General features: G+C 41.7%; 1 pseudogene; it reads left to right on the top strand.

Annotated features, from left to right (window-relative positions):
• Nucleotides 1-1,835: 1,835 nt before the first annotated feature.
• On the top strand, nucleotides 1,836-2,736 carry LOC138148222 (Holliday junction recognition protein-like; annotated as a pseudogene).
• The last annotated feature ends 3,769 nt before the right edge of the window (nucleotides 2,737-6,505 follow it).

Genomic DNA, 6,505 nt, shown 5'->3' on the forward strand with positions numbered 1-6,505 from the left:
TGACAGCATATACATACATATACATTTCAAACATCTACATACCTATACAAATATATTTGTTTTTATGTATGCATGTATATATGCATATTCATGATCATTCACACACATATGCAAATACACCTATATAACATACACATACAGGTACATCAATGCATGTATATGTATACAATATAGAGATATGTAAATCCACACATAGAAAGACAGAGAAGTAGATAGATCTGATAGATAGATAGATAGACAGATAGATAGATAGATAGATAGATAGATAGATAGATAGATAGATAGATAGATAGATAGACAAGTAGACAGATGGACAGATAGGTAAGTAATCTTCATACAAATTATTAACCAAAAAGTTAAATAGCAAAAGGCCAAGGATAAATCCTTGGAACATTTCACTAGAGGCCTCCTTCCAAGTTTCCTTTTACTGGGGATAGGGATTTGTTCTATGAAGTTTGGGTTCAGTCAAAGGGTCATGCTTGAGGATCTAGAGGGCCCCATGTGGCCTCGAGGCTGCAGGTTCCCAAACCCTGCCCATTTCTCACCATCTTATCAACAACAATAGCCTATGAAATGACATCAAACAATGTTAAAAACTAGGCAAATTATTTAAACATCATTCCTTTGATCGTTCTAACATTTTGGGAAGCCTGTCAAAAATGGAAATGAAGTCATTCTGGAATAATGTGTTCTTGAGGAAGTCATGTTGGCTCACTTTTTATCACCACTGATTTTTCTTGATAAGTGTTAACTTACCTTTAGTAATATATGCTAAAACCTTCCCAGAAACTGAACTCAAGCCCACTGGCCAGATTTTACATTTTCTTTTTAAAAAATATTGATAATATGTATTTGTTTTTAACTTTTTAGATCTTGTTCATTCTTGAAGGTCAAATGACTAGGGAGTAACTTCTTACATATTTTTTTCTTTAATATTCTGCCCCTAGTTTATCTAGGTCCATTGACTTGAACTCCTTTGAGTAAATGAGAATGGTTCTTACTGTCTCCCTACTTATCTTGTATGTTGGCTCCTTACTATAGGACCTATTTCTATTCAGTTCTTTTCAGTGCAAAGTTTATTCTTCCTGAAAGACAAAATATCAAACTAAATCTGACATTCTTTTTAAATCATTATTCCACTTTTATTTGATTATTTTCTTTTTCCTAATATGATTATGATAAAACTAAAAATGTTTTGTCTTTAGCTTCTCTCACTAACTTTAGGTCATTCCGAGGTTTAGGAGCCCTGATACTCTTGTAACAGAAAACAGACATTCTTTTTATTTTTTTATTCATAATCTTGTCCTTAAATTGATCTTCCATAATTATGTTTTAAAAATGATAGTCAAGGGGTGGCTAGGTGGTACAGTGCACTGGCCCTGGAGTCAGGAGGACCTGAATTCAAATATGGCTTTAGACTCTTAACACATACACACACACACACACACACACACACACACACAAAGCCAGTAGTGTGACCTTGGGCAAGTCACTTAACCCCAATTGCCCTCCAAAAAAAATCATAGTCATAAAGGGTGGAGCCAAGATTTTGGAGCAGAAGCAGGAAATTCCATGAGCTCCCACCACAACCACCTCCAATACATGTAAAATATGACTCTAAACAAATTTTAGAGCTATAGAACCCACAAAGAGAGAGAGAGAAACAAATCTCTTTCTGAAGGCAGCCTGGCAGGCCAACAGGCTGACAAGCCAATAGGAAGGGAGCCAAGGACAGTCCCACATGAGCTGTGTTGAGCCTAAGGTGGCCCCAAACAGCAGCCGAGACTGGCCAGAGCAGACTTCAGAAAACTGAATCACCAGTCCCTGGCTCCGACATGGTGGGCACTTGCCGCAGGCAACCGGAGTGGCTGAGCAGGCAGCTCCTCCAGAAGCTGCAGTCCAGCAGCCGGCAATTCTCTGGCTTCATGAGGACCCTGTTGGCCAAGTACAACCGGCCATTTGAAGGAGACAGTCTTGTGCACATCACCACGCTGACCTATAAGTCGCCCAAGGGGCTGAGAGTGTGGGGTGGAAGAAGAGTGACCCAAGACGTCTTCCAGAATGTCAAGACATCCCTGGAGAAAGAAGGCTATGGTATAGGTAACATTATGTGAAGCCCCTTCACAGATGTCAGAAGCAATGGGTTTGATGAATCTTTGGTTCAGAAAAATGGTGACATCAGCTTGAAGAACGACAGTCTTTGAAGCCTTCCAGAAAATGATTTAGACAAGAAATACTTTACCCAAGTGCACATGATCCTGGAAGATGAACATCCCAGGATGATCATGATGTACAGTTTAGGCAACAGAAAAGCCCCCAAATTCCCCAAGATCCTTTCAACCAAAGATGGTCCTAAAGCTTTACTTGGTTGCAGTTGTAATGGCCCTGGGAAGAATTCTGGGATTCCAGTTAAGCCTACTTCAGCCTTCCAAGGTCCCCAGGACACCAGAATGGTGGCCATGCCCCCAAATCAGAGTTTGTTAGCCTGGAGAGCCAGGATGAGCAGCTCCTTAGGGGACACTGCTTTACAAAATGAAGAGTGTGCTCAGGACCTCACCCTCAGTGACATATATGCATAGATGTTATGTTCACTGTGTAAGTGTTTACCTTCTCAGAAAATGGTCCTCATTTCCACAAAGAAATATATTTTCAAAGGCTGGTTCCCAAAGAAGAGGAAGCTGAACGTCACCTTGACAATGAAAAGTAGTTTTCTCAAGAGCAGTCAAAAATTCTGAGTTATCCCTGGTGAGCAAAGTAGCTTAATTTGCAGGAAGGATTATAAGCAGATGTGTTTACCCTGCTCTGAAGCAGACCTCGTTGTCCAGGACAGAGAATTGTTAAGCACTGTCTTCCCCATTGGCTCTGAAGGGGTTGCTGCCTAGGCGCTCCATTCAGAAATCCCATTCCAGGACCAAGGATGTGAGACAAGCAACCCCCAGCCCCTCAGGGAGTTGCATGGGGTCCCAGTCCCCAGCGACACCCAGCTTGTGTTTGCCCCCTTCTCTGATAAGTGCAAAGGAGAGGCTCTATCCTGTGCAGCAGAGTACTCCTGGAAGGGATGTGTTGGGGCAGGAGAGGCATCTGTCCAGACCATTGGTCATGCCAAGGATGCTCCAGACACCCAAGAATGCACACCTATCCCAAGAAAGGCTTTATCTAAAGTGCTCAGCTTCTGATGCCTCAGAAACATGCCCCAAGGCTGGCTTTCCTAGAGAGAAGTTTACAAAAGCAAGAAAGTTCTTGCCTTCTTGCATGGAAAAGACACCCTGCAAAGACCGGGATGTGATAGACTCCATGTTTGACAAATACTTCCAAGAAACAACTAAGTGGGCACAGGAGCTTTTATTCCTTAAGAAATCAGGGCCTAAGTCAAAAGTGCTGACTCAGAGCAAATTCAGGCATGCCTTGGAAGGTTTAGGCCCCTGTGATGATCCCCAGGAGACACATAAGACAGCCTCCCCCCACAGCATCACTAGGAACTCCCTGTGTGAGACAGTCACTGCACTCCCCTGTGCAGTCTCACCCAGGGCCACCTCAAAAGGAGACTTTTCCTCCCTGACAAAAAGACAGAAAGTATCCAGCTCCCAGACCTGGGATCACTCTAGCCCTTCAAAGATGAGAGATAAGGCGCAGGTATCTTTAAAGTAATCATTGTTATTGCCATAAACACTACTGGAAAGAAGTGGCCCCAAAGTATCCAGGGCTCCATTGAGGTGTAATATATTAAAATAAAAAATAAATTAACAACTTAAAGAGCAAAAAAAAAAGAAAAAAAAAAGAAAACTGAATCACCAGCAGCTGGGCAGTTTCTAGACTTCTCAAGCTATAAGAATGCCAAAGACAAAGTAAAAGGTCCCTGGGGAACTCTGTTGGAACCAGGTGACAGAAGAGCACAGTGTGGCCTCTACTAACGAGGGCAAAAGGTGGTGGAGGTGCTACAGTTGCAGCTGCTGCCATATGGCTGCCTCCAGAGCTCCTGGCATGCAGATCACGGGGGGACCAAGTGACCATTAAGAGGGTAATCACTCTTGCTTTGACCTGCTTGGATCTGGGTTGCTGTGTTGGGTGGTGGTCCTGGGATATGTGTCCAGTGTACCAGAGCTTGGGGTGGCTTCAGGAAGGGCACCTGCCTCAGACCTCTGACAACATTTGTGAAAACCCCAGTGATTTGGGACAAAGCTCTCCACTCTGGAAGCAGAGTTCTACCATGACAAAGAGCTCAAAAGTTAAGTAATTGGCTGGCAAGATGAGGAAGCAAATCAGACCATAGAATCCTTTTTTAGGGACAAAAAGGATAAAACATGGAACCAGAAGAAGTCAACAAAGGCAAAACTCCTGCATCAGAAGCTTCTAAGAAAATAGGAATTGTTTATGGGCCGTGGAAGAGCTGAAGAAGGGTTTTGAAAATCAAGTGAGAGAACTGAAATAAAAATTGGGAAGAGAAGTGAGAATAATGCAAGAAAATCATGAAAAGCAAGTCAACAGCATGCTAAAGGACACCAAAAAAAAATACTAAAGAAAATAACACCTTAAATATAGACTAAGTCAAATGGCAAAAAAGGTACAAAAAGTCAATGAGGAGAAAAATGCCTTAAAAAAGCTAAATTGCACAGATGGAAAAGGAATTTCAAAAACTCACTGAAGAGAATCATTCCTTCAAAATTAAATTGGAGCTACAGAACCCAAAAAATGACAGAGAGAAGATACCTTCCTGCTGAAGACAGAAGAGCAGACTGGCAGGAGGGAGACAGCACAGCTCTCTGGGAGCCGAGCCCATCCCCACTTGAGCTAGAGGTTTTAGCCTCAGGGTGGCCACTTGCAGCTGCTGGCTGGAGGGACTTCAGATAACCAGCAGCTGTGGCAGTTTCCAGAATTATCAACACATAGATGCTAAAGACAAAGTGAGAGGTCAGTGTAGTGTGGACTTTGGGATCCAGGAGTTCAGGTGTGTGGTCTGGTCTTTGCGCCATGGAGGGAGAAGAAGATGAGACATAGCTGCCATGCAGCTGCCACCACGTGGCTGCTTCAGCACCTGGCCTACAGATTGTAGGGGGACCAAGAGACCAGTCTGAGAGTTAATCACACTTGCTTTAACCTGCATGTGTCTGGATTGCAGACTAGGGTGGAGTTTCTGTAGTATGTGAACAGTGTGCCAGAGTGTGTGGAGGATTCAGAGACGGCACCCAAATAATATCTCTAGCAGCTGCAAATACCCCAGTGATTGGGACAAAGCTCCCCTCTCCAGTAGCAGAGTTCTACTGTGGCAGAAAGCTCAAAAGTCAAGTAACTGAGTGGCAACATGTACAGGCAAAGGAAGAAAAGCAAGTAGAGCAATCCAACTTTACATTCCTATTTTTCGGATAAGAAGGATCAAAGCATGGAACAGGAGGAAGACAGTGAAGTCAACGGCTGCACCAAAAGCTTCCAAGAAAAATACAAGCTGGTTATAGGCCATGGAGGAGCTTAAGAAAGATTTTTGAAAATGAAATAAGAGAAGTGGAGGAAAAATTGAATGAAAAAAAGAATGATGAAAGAAAATTATGAAGTGAAATTCAACAGCCTGACTGAAGAAAATAACACCTTAAAAAATAGACTAACTCACATGGCCAAAAAGACTCAAAAAGGCAATGAGAAGAATGCCTTAAAAAGCCAAATTTGCCAGAAGGAAAAAGAATCTCAAAAGCTCACTGAAGAAAAACATTCCTTCAAAATTAGATTGGAGCAAATGGAAGGTAGTGACTTTTGAGAAATCAAGATACTATTAAACAGATCCAAACAAATGAAAAAAAAAGAAGGCAATGTGAAATATCTCATAGAAAAAACCACTAACCTGGAAAATAGATCCAGGAGAGATAATTTAAAAATTATTGGACTACCTGAAAGCCATGATCAAAGTAAGAACCTAGAAATCATCCTTCAAGAAATTCTCAAGGAAAACTGCCCTGATGTTTTAGAATCAGAGGGCAAAATAGAGGTTGAAAGAATCCACCAATCACCTCCTGAAAAAGACCCCAAAAAGAAAACTCCTAGGAACGTTATGGCCAGGTTTCGGAGTTTCCAGATTAAGGAGAAAATATTACAGGCATCCAGGAAGAAACTATTTGAATATTGTGCAAACACAATTAGGGTAACACAGGATCTGTCAGCTTCTACACTGAGGGATTGGAAGGCTTGGAATATGATGTTCTGGAGGTCAAAGGAGCTGGGATTAAAAGCAAGAATCACTGATCCAGCAAAACTGAGCATTATGTTTCAGGGGAAAATATGGTCATTCAGTGGAATAGAGCACTTTCAAGCATTCTTGATGACAAACCAGAGTTGAATAGAAAATTTGACATTCAGATATGAGAAGCAAGCGAAGTATGAGAAGTCAATCAGGGAAAAGAATATATAAGGAACTTATCAAAGTTGAACTATTTACATTTCTACATGGAATAACAATAATTGTAACTTATGAAACATTTCTCAGTATGACAATAGTTGAAGGGAATAGAAATGTGTATAT

This window comes from Petaurus breviceps, unplaced genomic scaffold (assembly GCF_028583685.1).
Source record: "Petaurus breviceps papuanus isolate PSGF00001 unplaced genomic scaffold, PetGlider_PUasm1.0 90823, whole genome shotgun sequence".
Classification (NCBI taxonomy): Eukaryota; Metazoa; Chordata; class Mammalia; order Diprotodontia; family Petauridae; genus Petaurus; species Petaurus breviceps.